The 18,799-nt window shown below is 42.1% G+C and overlaps 1 long non-coding RNA gene across 2 annotated transcripts; it reads right to left on the reverse strand.

The window, feature by feature from the left end:
• Positions 1–2,045: 2,045 nt before the first annotated feature.
• On the reverse strand, positions 2,046–16,204 carry LOC142776482 (uncharacterized). Of its 2 annotated transcripts, XR_012887565.1 has the most exons (6): positions 15,954–16,204; positions 8,242–8,349; positions 7,845–7,926; positions 7,596–7,734; positions 4,976–5,074; positions 2,046–2,876 (listed from the first exon to the last, which is right to left on the reverse strand). It is a non-coding gene; the product is annotated as an uncharacterized LOC142776482 (long non-coding RNA). The 2 variants fall into 2 exon arrangements; XR_012887564.1 differs by lacking the exon at positions 2,046–2,876 and having other exon boundaries at positions 4,446–5,074.
• Between the last annotated feature and the right edge of the window lie 2,595 nt (positions 16,205–18,799).

An 18,799-nucleotide genomic window follows, 5' to 3' on the forward strand; every position in this document is an offset into this window, starting at 1 on the left:
TCAACCATTTGTCGTTCAACATTTTGCTTTTTCGCAACAAAACTGCTTGAACAAGTGAAGAAATGAGAACACAATGACATCCAACGCACCGCAATTGAAAACACGAGAATTCGTATAAACCAGCGGCAGCGGCTCGACGGTCGGATACGTGATGAAGAAAGAGCGAGTAGGAAAAACGTATGTGTTTGAGACTACTCTTTTCCTCTCTGTAAAACTGTCTACAGAGCAATAGGTTTGCATGCGAATATGACCATGGCGAAGGAGCATCATTCAAAAAGACTTCACTTGCTGGCAGGCGAGAAGCTGCCACGCAATGCAAAACATGGGAATCCGTGCACACCAGCGGCAGTGGGTGGGTGGTCGGATACGTGATAAAGAGGAAGCGAGTGAAGAAAACATACGTATTTGAGACTACTGTCCTCCTCTCTGTAAAAATGGTTTACACAGTTAGGTCTACAGGTGAATATGGTGAGGGAGGCAGAAGATCGATAAAAAAGATTTCCCTCGGTGGCAGGTGACACGCTGCCATGCAATGTAAAACACGGGAATCCGTACACACTAGTGGCAGTGGGTGAATGTTCGGTATACGTGATGAAGAAAGAGCGAGTAAGAAGACGTACGTGTTTGATACTACCCTCTTTCCCTCTGTAAAAATGGCCTACAGAGCTATAGGTCTACAAGCGAATATGACCACGGTGGCAGAGGATCGCTCAAAAGGATTTCACGCGGTGGCAGGTGACACGCTGCCATGCAATGCAGAACATGGGAATCCGTATACACCAGCGGCAGTGGTTTGATAGATGGCAGTAGGTGGAATCCGTATCACCAGTGGCAGCAGGTGATAAAAAAAGAGTACCCTCCTTCACGGAGAATGCTGATGGTATAGCAGTGCCGAGCAATTCCGTGAGCAAGAATACAACTATCTTCTTAAGACGTAGCCTCTTCACGGAAGTCATGCTTTAGCACAGTTACCACAGAACAACCCATCACTCTATTAAGGCGAGAGATCTTATTCCTTGATCAAAATACAACAATCTCCTTCGAACAAGGTGCTCTTACTTATTCCACACGTTATTGCAATTAATACTAAATATGTTTGTATTGTTTCACACAACAGTCTGCTGTATTGTTCCACACAACAGTATGCCACACCACAGCTGTGCCATACAGCCTGCTTGCAAAATATAGCAATGAAGGATTTCATTTATGTTCCGCGTGCCTGTGAATGTGAGTTATTTATGTTGTTTGACGGAGAGTTTTGTTGGCTGGACACGCTGTTAATTTAGTTTCTGGGCACACCTGCATCTGCAAGTGAATACAGGGTTCATAGAATGATTAGAACGTACTATATGTTTTGCACAGGTAGCATGATTTTATATAATGAATGCAGTCGTTCATGGCTATTTCCCTAAAGTACCTGTTTGTTATGTACACAACAGCGAATTGAACAGGAGTTTGGTTGAACAAAACTCGACACAAAGAACACAAGAATGGAGTGTGCAGCAAACAAAGGCACAAAGAGCACGTGACATGTTTATAGAGCTAATCGCGGCACTGAAATGACGAAGATGGGACAGGCCGTACCTACACAAGCCTGTCCCATCCTTGTGATATGGAGTGCCACGCTGATCTTTATGAAAATGTTACACAGCAAGGCCAAAAATTTACCTGTGGTAAGTTCACAAGGCATCCTTCCTTTTCCTATTTCGCAGATTTCTTTTTGTTGAGCCAATCGGTACATGCAAAGATGTTTCAAACGACGTGTAAATTAATGAGTGTAAAAAGTTTACTTGGACTTCCAATCAATAAACGTGCATAGAGTGTTCCCACCTATGCAGGTGGCAGACAGCATATGTTGGCATGTTGGCAACAAGTCAGTGAAGGTTGACCAGTTCTTTAGCAATATACATCCTCGTGAACATGTTCTTGGAAGTTAATGGTCTACATGTTTATATAGAAGCTACGCCTTGTTGTCCAGCAGTTCAACTCAGTCTTGGAACAAGCTGCACTGGTGGCAATAGCAGCATCCCCCCCTTTGCAGTATTTTAAACCCTGAACTCTCTCTGTCCATTTGGGAATAAGAGTGGAGTTGCAATACCCCAGTGTACATTATAGAAGACCTTCCTCCGATCAAGCGCAGGTGTGCGGTCCATGAACGTATATCCGAAGGTATACCGAAAAGCACTGAAGATTTGAGCAAGGTCATCAGTAAAGTATAATGCAAAGATTGTGATGCAACTTCCATAGGCAAAACTGAAACCTAAAGAACGTAAAGAGGATGTTGCTTAAGTTTTCTATGCAACGTGTTCTGACACAGAGCTTCTTGAACGCTGCCGAGAGTTAATACATAGCTGCTGCCTGAACAATTTTACTATGCCACCTCGTGTACAAAAGTGGTAAAACAGAAAGCTTTTGGAGTCGTTGTCCATTCGTTACCATGTATCAGCTTCCAACAATCCCGGCCTTCTATCTATAAATGTTTACAAGAGAACATGTGACCAGTGGACTGGTTGAACTTTGCACACTTATTGCCAATATATACTGAGAACGCTACCTGCATGGATGGGACAGCTTTCCTGTCATTTTGTTATTAATTGTTGTGTAAGGTCAGAGTAAACAATTTACAGTTAAGCCGAAATCCAAAGTGTATGTGGGGGTAGTTTGTGTGTATGCACTGTGCTGCGTTATCTTGCAGATGTGTGAGTCGTACCTGCTGCAGCATGCAAAATGAACAATGAAATGCACTACTACATGCTTCTTTGAACAAAACTTTGGCAGATCTATTCAGAAACACAATTGTCAAAAGTACTGAAAGCCCACTTACTAAACTGTGTGCATGGCCCATGAACAGCTCCACTTGGCTCCTTTCTGTATGTCTGAAAATAAAGTACAAAGAAAACTATTGCAGAAGCAGCAACGTTCAGATTTTAAACCACTATGGTGTATACTATGTACATCACCTCTGTTCACACCACTATTTCATGAATCACAAAAGCAGACGGTATTTCTGGACAAGAACTGATCACATGCAGAACAAGCAGCAGGATGCTACGAAGACCTATTGCTTTAGTAGATAAGAACTCAACGTTAAACACACTATATTCTAACTGCAAAAGAATCGATAGACTAGCACAACAAATTTCATTTATTAGTGCCATGGTGTGGCAATTACAATTTCTGTAACTACTATCACCATGGAGAGTGATGTGGGGTGAACAAAAAAAATTTGCATTATATTATGAAATATTACACAAGACAAATCATATTGTAGAGCACTGCAAAGGTCTACGTGTGGCAGGGAACATATTGTAACGGCACCTTTGGAGCGAGAAACAGGAGCTGCGAGATAAGAGGATCAGGACTTCGTTGTCGTTTCCGTAGCCTCAACCCATCCAGTACTCTGTCACTGCGTGTGACAGAGTGCTGGATGGGTACACGTCACCTTATTCATAACATCATGGTGGAGGTATTAGCCTGATGAAGACAATGAGTAATGCATCAACACAAATAATGAGCAATAAATGAAGAAGCAAGGCTTGCATATCTACTTTTTTTAAAATCCAATCAACACTACATGGCAATTGTACATCTTATTACAGCAGGAGCTAACAAGAATATGGGGGCTTGAATGAGTGTCATATCGCTAAATTAAGTGTGTTGTTCGAGCCAATGTTTGAATAAGATAATTTGCCTAAGTTGTGGTAGCAACCTGGATGCAGTTTGCTGCCTCGGTAAATAAAAGTTCTGTTGCCGAATAAGAAGCTCTAACATTCCTTCAATGATTTTTAATAGGGTATACATCGGAACACATTAATTACAAATCCTCAACTTTAACGAATACTTCTATTGTGATGATACTGGGCGCGAAACTTAAGCTGCAGAGGACAAGGCATTAAACAGGGGTCTGGCTGCTCAACAGTTTTATAACACTTAGTCCATGATGCTAAAAATGAGTGATTCGACATGAGGACATCAATTTACCAGGCAGCAAACCACATCAAGGTTTCTGCCACGACTTAGAAAAACGATTTTCGTTCAAACTTTCAAAACATCCTAATCTTTAAAATTTTTGATTGTCTCCAAACACAAACTTTCTGTAATGATTTGACCCTCATTCAAGCCCCCCCCCCCCTATCATCATCTTAACTTCTGCCATAATAAGAAAACTGTCATGTAGTGTTTCATAGAATTTTAAGATATGGACAGTAACCCTTTTTTCTCAATTTAATGGTCACCCTTTACGTTTTTGCTTTAATGACTGTCTTATCAGCCAAAGAACCCATGGTAAAAGTGTGTGAAGGTGTCTTCAATTTGTAGAGCCAGAAGTATTTTTAACTCTTAGTAAATGCCCTTAAAACAATGTAATGTTATTCTACAAGAAAGAATCACTCTTGTAAAAAAATATACGTAAAACACTGAACTTTGCCATGTTTGATTTGATGTGTGGTTTAACGTCGCAAAAGTACCATATCCTTCAGAGAGGCGCTGTAGTGGAGGGCTCCGGAAATTTCTACCACCTGGGGTTCTTTAACGTGCATGAAAATCTGAGCACATGGGCCTACAACATTTCCGCCTCCATCGGAAATGCAGCCGCCGCAGCCGGGACTCAATCCCGCGACCTGCGGGACAGCAGCCGAGTACCATTTTGCCATGTTTTCTCATGACCAACATTAGCATAAATTGAAACAAAATATATTTCGATACTGTAGCCATGAAATTTTGCTGACAAAGAAACAAAGACTGTGGTGAAAGCATCAAGCAACAAAGACCTGTCAGTTATTTTTCTCCCATAACTCAATTTCTGAGCACATGGTTTGAAAGGCCTCTGCTGTAAAGAGTTTTACCTCAAAAATAGTGCAAGAACAACTTCTTCACACATTGAGGCATGAAAGCACGAGTTTTGGAAAATATTGAAATGGTCAAAAAACCACTTCACAGACTAACATGACAAGACCATGAACTTGCAAATACATACAGGTTAATGCTCAGGCACAGTTTTTGAGGCAGCCCGATGGCTTCTGTGTGTCCATCTGTACTGTCTTCTGTCCGACTTTGGACCAGTTTTTTAAAATATCTGCCGAGAAAGCAAAAAAAAAACATTAGAAACAATGAACTTTTTCTAGCATGTCCCAAGTAACAAAACTTCACTTTCTCGGCCTCATGAGGTAGCAGTCTCGAAAGCATGCTACCAGCTGCTGCTTTATGTATGTATATCTCATACCGCATTAGCAGGCTCCAAAATACTGCCCAGTCATTGTTAAGCAAGAAGTCTAACAGAAGAAAATAGAAACATTTTACACTAGACATAAATTTACCTTCTTAATACTCACTCAACAACCTATTTTCCTTACGCATTATATGAGTACATGTCGAAAAGACTAGGCATACAAACATGGCCGTAGGTGAGTCAGGACACTTCAAATGCTAACTAACAATGAGAAGGCTGACTAACGGAACATATAAGACTGGTAAACAGAGGCCCATAATTATACCTATCTGTATATCCCGACGTAAATGCATGCCGAAATTCCAATCATGCAGTTTCGTACAAGCACAGAAATGAAGAAATGCATCTAATGGTCGAGGCAAGGCATGGCAACATGCGGTAGTGCATGTGTGAGCCAACCATCGAATAGCTCAACGAAGAAATCAAATGCTGAGCAGTGATCTCTCACATAGACCAACAGGCACGCCGTCTTAAACGATATCTCCACTTGCCTTGTTTCGTTTCTAGGTTAATGTCAACTTTTCCAGTTGGTGTTTGCGGTGTCTTGACTGGCTACTCTCTCGAGTCCATGTTTGCATGCCCTGCCTTTTTACCATGAATACCAACCTACTAAGCAGCTCACCTCTCCTATTTGAAATATGTATGCAATCTAGAATTACCACTTTGTTCACTTGATGTAACGATATTAATACGGTTCTGAATGTGAATGTCAATTCAAAAGCACTTAGGCCTCTAGCATTTTCGCCTCCTTCAAAAACGCAACTGCTGCCTTAAAGATCAAATCCACTCAGTGCAGGGGTTGTTCACATGGTAGCATAGCTGTAGACAACGTAAGATAAATTTTATGACTATGAAAAGAACTCTAAATAAAAGCAAGACACGCAACTAGCAAAGAGCCACATATCTAGCCTGGAGTCTATTTCTGGAGAATGCTGTGGCGCAGGCCATGCACTTCGGCAACTTTTCAGCTTTTTTTTCTGAACCAAAGCTTAGTAGAGTCAATATTGATAGGTACAGATTACTCTGAAAACAGCAGTTAAGTTGCAAAAAAGTAAAAGCCAAAAGACCGAAAAAAGCTCCTCGACTAATAAAATATTAAACACTTAATGATGCATGTACGCCAAAAACACCATTTTAGATGGGCTGGTTGAATAGATATTAGGTAAAAAAAGCAGCAAAGCAATAAACTGCCAGCTATGTAGCTGCAAAAGCGGAGAAAGGAGGTGGCTCTAGTGCCATGAAAAATCCATGGAAGTTCTATCAACAGGAAAAGCTGGGTAGATGTTGAATCCACAACAAATGCCAATTCCGCTACGTCGGTACTTAACGCTTGTAATTAGACTGGTGACTGCATAGGTCGGAATACGAAATGCAGTATGGAATGTTTCTTATAAAGTTACATTCTCAGACAAAGTGAGAATTTAGCTTCATCGAACGTTTCCTGTCCTGCAAGCTTTTGCTGTTGATGGTACATATTGAACATACAGAATGTTTCGTATATTGAACACATAAATATTGACAGAAGCTGCAGACTATTTCACAGATGAGCATTGCAAAATATAAATCAACAAAGCCATGCAGTGCAGAAATTGACCATCCATAAGTGAAATGTAAAAGGCTATTAAACAACCCCAGCAGCTGAAATTTCTGATAACTGCAAAATTGTAAAATGTGAGCAGGTCGCCACAAATTTTGTGTTCACATGATGAAATGTTCAAGTCACAGACAATAAAACACACATTGTAGCTGTTTTCAGTTTCTCACTCGACTTCTCCATCGTTCTCATCGTGAATAGGGGGACGCATACGTTACCATTATGACTACAGTAACATGGCAACAAAGCATGACGTCAGTGATTGTGCAATCAACATGCAGCCATCAACTAAGCAAGGCCTCGTTGATGTGCCGCTGTGCTAGATCGGCATGGTGAGGAAGTACTGTGCAAGACATAGGTGAGAAAAACAAATATGCAGCACGCCTCACAACGACAGAATCTATACGGCGTAATTTCAGGGCCAAAACACTATTTATTATTGCAGAGAGAGGCAACCGACAGTCAGTGCAAAATCACATCACTTCGCTAGTGAAGAGTATACACTGGTCAGGCAATGAAGGGGTTACCATAATTTTTTTTCGAAATGAAGTTTCTGTGATACTCGCACAATGCGATTGCTGCAGCACTCCGTATGAATTAGCAAGATAGTGTGGAAGGTGATAAATAAGAAAGACAGAGCCAAAGCTGCCTAATGGCACTTCGAGAGAAGGTAAAACACTCTGTGCAGGGAAATATTTTTGCAGACATATCCCTATAAGCTATAAAACTCACAATTAACATGCTCACTCTATGCAACATAGGATTGTCTCACACCTTTGCAAGAACTTTATTGTGGTGGCTGATCTCTGTGTAGCCTAGCAGCAGCCGGCCCGTGGCTCTCAGGCATCTGATCCGTTCGTTGAAAAGAGCTTGTCACTCACATCCTTGTAGCACTGATTTTGAGAGGTGCTTCCTGCGATAATAAAAGCAGCACAACACAATTATGCTCTGTAAACACTCACATGAAATCCACATTGGTGCCAAAAAAATTTCAGCTCAAGACTGAACCACAGCAATACTCACTCCTGTTGTAATGGAGCACCTTATTGCTTTCCCTGGCCTGGTTTCTTGTTTTCACCCTTGAGGCAATCCAGCAGAAGTTAAGCTTTAGTTGGGAAGGAATCAGTTGAAAAGCGTGAATTTATATACTATATAAAAATAATAAAATAAGTTTGCATGATATAACAAATTATGATTCTTGTAATGTCCCACCACCAAGAAATGAGTGAACAAGCTGTGACATTAAGGTGTCACAAAATAATAGAGTTTCTTGAAAATGCAATACACAGGTAATTCTGCTATTGAAATGTACTGTTACTACTGACTCTGTAGCTGCAAGTGCCTGCTGAATCTACTCTAGTGCACTTAGAAAACCTGTGTAATGTTATTGACAGACAGAGAAAACACAGTTCTCACTTACCTGCCCCCATCACAGGATCATGTTGCTTTACATCAGGGTTCCGGGTATGCAGGATGAAGATGCATGAACTTTGTGGCTATGTCGTACCGCAGTGAACGTGATCGACGTCTGCTGGAATTACGTGAGCAGCTATAAATTGATTCATTGTGCAATTAGCTGTAACAATGCAGTATTGCTAGTTACCAGTCAATTCACCATACACCCACAACAAATTTTGGCACCGGCAAGATTTCGCAGTGTATACAAGGTTCTGAACACAGTATTTAATGCTACCAGCTGCATTATCTATTTTTATATCTAGATGCATAGAACGTGCATCGAGTAGCCAATAATTGCGCCAAGTAGAAGAGTTCATTTTAGGTATTCTACAAAATTCATAGACAAGAATCAGGCACATCACTTAAGCCTGTTGTTTAGCATCAGAGGTGAAAGTTTGCTTGCAAATGTACACATAAGAATTAGCAATTGACCTTGAAAATGGTAAAAACTAGGTTTATATTTGGCAGAAACAAATCGCATACAGTAAATACAGTCCAAGACTCTGCTATGATAAGGTTGTCAATTTCAAATTTCACTCGCTTCGCTGTCCAGCTGGTACTTTCGAAATTTCCTGAAGTTGCACAGAGAGCAAAGTGGTCTGGCCAAATTTGAGTATACCCATTCCAACAAGCACCGCTGGCTTCAACTCCAAGTGACAGCACCAAATGAAGTCATTTAATAGTGGCATGCAACTAATGCTGAGTACCTAAGCCTTTGAATAAAAAATACAAGTATATTTCAGTTTCATGTTCGATTTCTATTGTTAATTTTTCCGCGTGTCACGTTTTCTCTGATGCTGGGTATCGATATAAAGGCAAAATATTTTTTTTTAAAATATAGTATTGCAATATGTTTACCAGCAACAGTCATACTACATTATACCAAGTAGTGCTAGTGATATCACTGCAAACATTGAAAGCAATGACAACGGCATATCTCAGAGACCTTCACAGTCTTCCATTGAGCTGCTGATAAAGACGGCATGCAGCCGCTAAATGAACTTTGAACTCCTTCTTTCAGACACCGAGTGAGCTGTTTTTCTTCAAAAAACTTGCGGGCGCAAGGTGCAGACATTGACGGAAGTAAATATAGCCCCGGAAACGGGGACTACACCGCTCGGAGTTGATGTGCCGGTACTCTTGCCAAACAGTTACAGCGAAGGCAGTTTCTTCGTCCCTTTTCACCCTATGAGCTTGGGAAGCACCCGTGCTAACGCGGTGTGCATCCCTCGGGGTTGCTCGAATCAGGCGATCTCTTCCGTATGATGCTCCTGTTTTTTTGTAATACATTTTTTTTCTGATAGCCAAATAGCGAGAGCCGCGATGTGCCACAGCATAGGTCAATGGCGTCCAACTGAGATGAGAAAATCACTAATGGACACTGCGAAAATAGCGAGAGCCAAAAGGACAACAAGCTGGACGTAAAGTATACTGCCGGCAAAAGACCTGCAAACGGTAAAATAAACGCTTCCGGTAGAATATGCCGCACTAATATCCATAAGTGCATTATTGCAATCAGAGACAGCCCAGCTGTCACACCTCTGCTAATCAAAGTGGCTTGTTTATCTACACGGAACACGCCAACTGAACTTCGGTCGGGTCACCTTGTAAAGTGCCAACCACTGGCACGCGTACGCTCGCGTCTACGCGTCAAAAGCGTCAAATGCGCCTCTCGGCGTCGACGTCGGAGGGGCATACGCGAGCAGGCGCGAGGAATCAAGCCGGGCTTGATATTTCGCCTCGCGTACGCTACGTCACCACGCGTACAGCGGCGCCAACCAACCAGAGGCCGCGATGACTCCGAATGCTGTGCCTAATGGCCGCCGCTTCAAAGGCACAGCCGAGTGCTGAAAGCAAGCATGAAAACTACTCCAAACGTTCCTGAATGACCGCTTCGTAATCTAGAATGACAACGAAACGACTGCGAGGGCTACCAGCGTGACGCGGTTTCGTGCCGAGTTTGAGCGACGCCGACAAATCCAGCGAATGCCGGCCGGCTATGCTAGCGCTGGTCCCGTGTGCGATCGTCGGCCGAGCGAAAGGATCATGTCGGTGTTCTTGTGCTTTGATCTGTGACTTCCTGTGCTAAAAACGAGTGTAAACAGACTTCGGAGGTTCGAAGGTTTGAGCGTGAGCCCTCGCCTACCACGGAGACAATTCAGATCGGTGTCATATGCATCCAGCGCAGGCCTCTACCGTGTAGTTCGTATGAACCAGCACATGCGAGGCACATCGGCTGAAAAGAACTCTACGGTAGTTTCCGTCGCAACATAGACACCATATACGACGCCCGAAATATCGCGTAGTTCATACGGAGGAGTTTTTATCTGCGCTGTGTTTGTTTTCAACATCGGTATTCATCATCGCTGAAAGCGAACCTCGCACTAGCCAACACATTTCAGTGATGTGAAAACGTGCGTACTTATAGAAGTGTATTCGCGGATTGTACGACGCTGAAACATTCGTTGGCTTCGGTGCAAATCATTTTCGTGTGCTGCCAAGCTAATAACAAGCGTGCGCTGGTTGGTAGCAGTGTGAGGTGACTTCGTGTCGGGTACCACCAACGCTGAAACATTCAGCTGTCAGTGGTCTCATTTCCATTCACGTACAAGACAGAAACTCGAGCGTGCGTTGCGGTGGTGATCGAAAAAGAAAGGTGCATGATTAAGTGCTGCTGGTATTGCCTGCTATTTCACTTCTCGCTTCTTCTGCTTATCTACCATGCTCAGTAGCACATACGTTGTTTGGAGGCATTCTAACACACACATTCTTAATTTATAGTTCATTCTGATACTCATAGCTATAGGCATACAATAGCGCTTCTCCGTCGTTTTACAGTTTACTATAATATAACGCGCGTTTTGTTTACAGCTGGATAGATAGCTGAAATCCTTGTGAGAAGCACCTGATTTGAAATCAGCTGCACGATGACACGATAGTCGGAAGAGAAGATCACCACATGTATGCACAGAATGAATGAAGGTGCACTAGTATGGTACTGCAATTTGCATAGAAGAAATGCGAAAAGTACCTCATGTGACTTATGAGACCTTTCAGAACTGTGCATGTATTTATCTGTTCCTCCAGACTGTAATGAGCTGAAGATATTATTCAATGGTTTCGAACAATGAATATTTGTACGTGTTTCCAAGGTGTGCTTCATTTCTGTTGGGTTTTTTAGTATATGCATTAAGTTGGATTATATTTATACATGCACTTAAGCATATTCAGTTCAGCTCTGCTGGAAAACTTGCCAAAACTTCTGTACGGTGCTCTGGTGCAATCCTATGATGGGTATCGGTCCAATCAAAAATTTTGGGCATGCATTATTGCAATATAGGGCATTTTGAAAATTGACATGAGAAAGCCACAGTGCTTGGCTGTAATCTCAAAACCAATGTCTGTCTCATCAAGAAGTGTCAGATGCATTTTGTAGATGTTAAAGGATACTTAATCTACCAGCAAAGTGCTGAAGCCTTCAACACAGCACTGATCCGCAAGCAACATCTAGCTTAGAAGTCATTTGTAGTGCTCTCTAACACGTTCAAATAAAGTTATCAAACACTGGATTGATTTACTTGGTTTGATTCCTAATACCAGTGTGTCTGACTTTCTGGAGGCACTTACATTATAAAAATGTTCTATTTCTCTGATTTCTTACCGGAGTGCACTCAAGGGTAGTGATATTTGTTTACCTTGGCACACTTATTGTGATATTACGGTTTAAATCCTTTCATTTTGTGTATATGTACGCCACTTTTGTAGTATCCTCATATAGGGTTGCCGTATTTGAAAATAAATAAATATACTACCCAAAAGTGTTCCACGATGTGCTCGGTTCCAATCTGATCACTAATATCTGTTGCATCATGATGTGTAGGGTGTGTTTTATCGCATCGGAGAACATTTTCGCTGCCTTCCATGAAGCGTTCAGTTCCAGTATTATGACCGATAACTGTGACTTCATGAAGAGTTAGGCACGGTTTGTCGTTTTAGAAAATACTTTAACTACAGACAACGTCCACAAGGTTTCCATACAGGGTTAAGTTGCAGTCCTATGACCAATATCTGTCTTATCATGAAAGTTTCAAGTACAGTTAGTTGCATTAGAGCATATTTTGACTACAAAAAATGCTCAGAGGCGTTCTACATAGTGCTTGGTTCCATTCTTATGACCAGTATCTGTTGTATCATTAAGAGCCAGATGCGGTCTCTTGCATTACAGGATATTTTCAATACGCTTATCCTTCAAAAGCCCTCTGCACAGGGCACAATTACCGCCTCATGACCTAAATCCGTCACATCATGAAGAGTAGGGTGTGGGTTGTTGCATTGGAGAACATTTCGGCTCCAGACAACGTTCAAAAGCCTACTATTCAGGGTTCAGTTCCAATATTATGGCCGATATTTGTGACTTCTTGAACAGTTGGGTGTCATTTGTCATTTTAGAGAATACTTTGACTAAAGACAACGTCTAGAAGTCTTCCATACAGGGTTCACTTCCAATATTATGACCGATATCTGTGACTTCATAAACAGTTGTGTGTCGTTTGTCGTTTTAGAGAATACTTTGACTAAAGACAATGTCCAGAAGTTTCAGTCAATGTCATAAAGGTTTCAGTTCTAATATTATGACTGATATCTCTGACTTAATGAACAGTTGGGTGTCGTCTGTCGTTTTAGTGAATACTTTGACTAAAGACAACGTCCAGAAGTCTTGAATTAAGGTTTCAGTTCTAATATTTACTTATGACCGATATCTGCGACTTCATGAACAGTTGGGTGTCGTTTGTCATTTTATAGAATACTTTGAATAAAGAAAACGTCCAGAAGTCTTGCATTAAGGTTTCATTTCTAATATTATGACCGATATCTGCGACTTCATGGACAGTTGGGTATCGTCTGTCGTTTTAGAGAATACTTTGACTAAAGACAACGTTCACAAGTCTTGCATTAAGGTTTCAGTTCTAATATTATGACAGATATCTGCGACTTCATGGACAGTAAGGTGTCGTCTGTCGTTTTAGAGAATACTTTGACTAAATACAACGTCCACAAGTCTTGCATTAAGGTTTCAGGTGTAATATTATGACGGATATCTGTGACTTCATGAACAGTTGGGTGTCGTCTGTCGTTTTAGAGAATACTTTGACTAAGGACAACGTCCAGAAGTCTTGCATTAAGGTTGAAGTTCTAATAATATGACCAATATCTCTGACTTCAAGAACAGTTGGGTGTCGTATGTCGTTTTAGAGAATACTTTGACTAAAGACAACGTACAGAAGTCTTGCATTGAGGTTTCAGTTCTAATATTATGACCGATATCTGTGACTTCATAAACAGTTGTGTGTCGTTTGTCGTTTTAGAGAATACTTTGACTAAAGACAATGTCCAGAAGTTTCAGTCAATGTCATAAAGGTTTCAGTTCTAATATTATGACTGATATCTCTGACTTAATGAACAGTTGGGTGTCGTCTGTCGTTTTAGTGAATACTTTGACTAAAGACAACGTCCAGAAGTCTTGAATTAAGGTTTCAGTTCTAATATTTACTTATGACCGATATCTGCGACTTCATGAACAGTTGGGTGTCGTTTGTCATTTTATAGAATACTTTGAATAAAGAAAACGTCCAGAAGTCTTGCATTAAGGTTTCATTTCTAATATTATGACCGATATCTGCGACTTCATGGACAGTTGGGTATCGTCTGTCGTTTTAGAGAATACTTTGACTAAAGACAACGTTCACAAGTCTTGCATTAAGGTTTCAGTTCTAATATTATGACAGATATCTGCGACTTCATGGACAGTAAGGTGTCGTCTGTCGTTTTAGAGAATACTTTGACTAAATACAACGTCCACAAGTCTTGCATTAAGGTTTCAGGTGTAATATTATGACGGATATCTGTGACTTCATGAACAGTTGGGTGTCGTCTGTCGTTTTAGAGAATACTTTGACTAAGGACAACGTCCAGAAGTCTTGCATTAAGGTTGAAGTTCTAATAATATGACCAATATCTCTGACTTCAAGAACAGTTGGGTGTCGTATGTCGTTTTAGAGAATACTTTGACTAAAGACAACGTACAGAAGTCTTGCATTGAGGTTTCAGTTCTAATATTATGACCGATATCTGTGACTTCATGAACAGTTGGGTGTCGTTTGTCGTTTTAGAGAATACTCTGACTAAAGACAAAATCCAGAAGTCTCCCATGCAAGGTTCAGTTGCAATATTATGACCAATATCTGTCACATTATGAAGTGTCAGGCACAGTTAGTTGCATTAGAGCACATTTCGACTATGGAAAATGCTCGAAGGCATTCTACGAAGTATTTGGTTCCTATCTTCCTATCAAAGGGGGCGGAAGATCCCTCAAGCCGTCATTACGGCTTTTCCCTCCGCCTCCTGTTACACTGTACTGTGACGAAGCAAATAAAGCAATCAAGCAATCAATCTTGTCACCAATATCTGTTGTGTCAATGAGAACCAGGTGTGCTTTGTTGCATTACAGGATATTTCGAACACACACATCAACCGAAAGCCTGTTACTCTGGCCTCAATTGTAGTCTTATGACTGACTTAAATCTGTCAGATCATGAAGTTTCAGGCGTGATTACTAAGTTGAGTGCTATAAAATATGATGTGTAAATGTACTGAAGGTACCAGCATATTCAAGATATTGTTAATAAATTTGGTAATGCAGGTATAGAAACCCGGTGGTTTGTAAACCTGATCAGGAGGGCAGCCGCCGCCTCATTCACCGAAGAGAGGAGGGGGGGGGGAGCTCAATGTCAACTCCATATGTTAACATAATAGGGAGGGGGCGCTAAGTCGGCCCTACATGGAGGGGGGGGGGAAGTGCGACAAACTTTCGCCCCCCCCCTCCTTAAGGAGAACTCTGCACACGCCTATGATAGACATACAGTATGCTAGACGCGAATGTTCATTCGCGGGAGCGGCGCACGCACCGATGTTGATTTCTGGTGCATACCGCTGTAGTTACTTTGGGCACTGGAATGTGAATTACTTCTAAAGTAGTCTAAACTGTGGTGGGTGAAGCACTATCAATTTTTAACGTGTGCTCATATCCTCTAAAACATATAAACCCGCTCCAGTTAGGAACGTGCCGTTCTGTGCTGAACTTGGGCAGTTCTAAGCCAAAAGGTCAAGCAACATTGTGCATCGGCCTTGGACGCGTGGGCGTCAACGCGGTTGACGCGTGCCAGTGGTTGCGCGCCCTTTTCCTCCACAGGCGCGACTAGACGCTTTTCACGCGTAGGTGCGTGCATACGCGCGCCAGTGGTTGGCACTTAACGCAACTGCAACGAAAAGAATGAGATGCGCAGTTTTGTCGGCCACTCACCCGGGACGTACAGGAATTTTCGTCAACTATAACGCAATGCGTACTGTAACAAGACACGTGACAGTAGCTATCAAGCCCACGCCGCTAAACCCCTGGTAACCAACTTCACGGTCAGGGGCACGCGACACCGTTGCACAGAATTCGCCAATACGCGCACGCCGAGGCCGTGCGCGCAAAAAAAAAAAAAAGCCGCTTTTGAGTAAGCCTCTGTGTGACTTCGAAGCAGCTAAAACATTCAAGGCATGAGCATTTTGTCGGCAGTCGAACAGGCCGAAGACGGGGAAAATTCACGCGAGCCGTAAGATAGGACTTACCTGATAGCGAAATCCACAAAACTTGTTCGCTGGTCAGCTTGGCGGGAAAGCTCCGACACAATGGTGACTCGAAGCAGTGAAGTTAACGACATCTTGCGCAAACTTCTGGTGGCATATTGTCCGACTTCACGCTACCACAGGTTAGCCAATCAGAATAGGACACACGGATACACGTCTTGTTGTCGCAAATCGCCGTTGAACATGGTCATTTCTAACGAGTCCTCGACCGCCACGTTTCGCCGTGACAAGCGTCCATGTTGGCTGGCGAGTGCCGCGCATGCGCGACCTTGCATGCGGCGCGTACACACATCACGTGACCACGTCGGAGAGATGTTATCGCGAGCCGGCCCACCGACGCAGGGCCGCCTCGATCGGCGCGCGCGGCGGTGTTTTGGTGTCGCGAAGGGGCCCTCGCTCTGAGGAGTTTTTCGTACAAACAACAGTGAAACCATGCTTTGCGGTTGCAGTATAGGTTGGTTATATTCGCTACACCCTCTCATACAGTACAATAACCTTTGTACTTGAGAATAAGACAGTTTGTAGAAATGGTAAAGCTGTTGTAGTTAGCTTTCGCATGCAAAAACTGTATAAGTACACCATGAAAATATACGTACGCGCTGTTTGACTGACGAGATGAACTCGCGCATTCAGTTGTGCAAAACACGTATGCGCTATTTTTTTTTGCCTGCAATTCCGACCACTTTTTTTATTGTGAAGCGAATAAAACAAAAAAAACTTCCCTACCGAGAATAAAAAAAAGATTGTGCACCAGCTCTGTTAATTTCAACTCACTTGGTTTTGTATTTGTTGTTGTACGCGCAATCTGACAATTCTGAAATGCTTGATGACAGGGCATATGAATTTTCACATCAGAGGGATCGCAATAATTCAAAATTTCCCACAAGCTCATGACAACGTGTGGAACTTACCATCACATCAATACTGGTTTCAACGACATGTCAGTGATGATAATGAGATTGTACCACCAATGTTTATATGCTCTCTTTGGCCAAACAACCCGCTTACAACAATGTCGCTGTGCCGCATTATCAGTTATATCAAACAATTGTCGCTGCTGTGTGTTCGTGGCAAAAAAAGGAGGGGGGGGGTAATGCGCGTGGCCTGTAATCCTCGAAAAGAAAGGAAAACGAGAAATGTTTGCGTCCCAACACCCCTCTAATAATATGAGGGACTGCCTGTAGTAGTGGTCTTTAGAAATTTCGCTATCTGCCATTTAAAGAGATCATGAATATGACGAAAATGAAAAAAAATTGACGAATATGAAATATTGACGAATGACGAATATGAAAAATTGACGAAAATAAGGAAATTCCGTTAAGAAGGCGCGAATGTTCTGCTAAACAAATTTCACATATTTTTGAGTAATTTGGTTGTTTTTTTCGTAGATTGTCATCGCGCGGCGACAGCACGTGACCCTTGCCATCGCATTTTCCGAAGCGCGCGCAGGGTGCAGGTGTTGAGACCCTTCTCTTCCTTTTTTCCACCTCTTCATTCATCCCACTCTTTCCTTGCACAAAAGCGCTAATGCTAAAGCTCCAAGCCGGGAGCATTACTCGCAGGCAGTTCCGTTCGTAGGGGGGTCATTCTAAGCCAAACATACCAGCTTATTTGCCAACCACCTGAAATCGATTCCAAGAAATATCCTGCTGATTTACTGCATTGAAAGCAGTGAATCACTAGAATATTTCGGGAAGAGAAAAATTGTGGTCACGTGAGTACTTTCCGAATTTATGCAATTGTCGTATGGCTGTTGTTCGCGAAAAAAATCGATTTTTTAAGTGTCATTTCCTCTTTTAATACCAAATTTTGTTTATATATTAAGTAATGGTGACTGTGCAAGGTGTTTTAGGCTAATCATTATTAGTGCAATTTTTTGGCCATATACACCTACAAAAGTTTTGCTGAAAGGGGTTATGTTTGCAGTTTTTTTATAGCATTACTACTCGCCTAATGAAAATCTGAGAAATTATTAATTACTCCATAGAAGGTATAGTTTGAAAAAAAATTACGTTGCACCCCTCAAGTTGCAAAACTTTACGAGAAAAAAATCACAAGTTTCCCGAAATCATCAGCTTTGTCCACATTGAAGCCAATTTGCACCACATGGTGGTCTAATTAAAGATAACATTTATATCCAACTTGAAAGCAAGGAAGCAGTTCTTTCGATATCCCAAGTTTTATCATTACAATTTGTGTTTCGGGGAAGAAAATTATTTTTGAAATTTCCATCTGGCAGCTATTTTCCCATTTGGTTATATGGCAGCTTCCCTCTTGTTCCCTGTGACCCCGGCATTCCTCATTACAGATATGGCGTTTCCTTTCTGCCCGAGTATAAATCGATGACATGCCTCGCACGCAGGAGATGTTATCGCATGCGCCCTTCGTGCGACTGAGATGGGTAGGCTTGCTTCCCCTTTGCTTCAGCCGCGTTCGTAGTGCTCGCTCGCGTTCATTTACCCGCGGCTAGAACACACGATTTCCGGGAGGATGTTATCAATTTGGACTCCATATGGTGCGTGATGGTGATGCTGATATCGGAAACACGTCAAGAGTTTTCATATCACAGTAGAAAGAATAAAGACGAACTATGAAAAAACTAACGTTAGTTACACGCACCCAGGATCTCTGTCAAGACATCATGCTCCCCAAAAAGTCGCCTGGTAGTGATATTTCCGCTAGCAAATAACTAATCAGAGCAGTCAACTTCTAGACCTTTCCATAAGGTCCACCGAAGAAGGACATTGTCTCCGTACCTACAACAATAGCATTACGTCCGTTGGCATCCACGGCCAGTTTCTCCTTTTCACAAACTGAGAGGCTCCCAA

This window comes from Rhipicephalus microplus, chromosome X, assembly GCF_043290135.1.
Source record: "Rhipicephalus microplus isolate Deutch F79 chromosome X, USDA_Rmic, whole genome shotgun sequence".
Taxonomy (NCBI): Eukaryota; Metazoa; Arthropoda; class Arachnida; order Ixodida; family Ixodidae; genus Rhipicephalus; species Rhipicephalus microplus.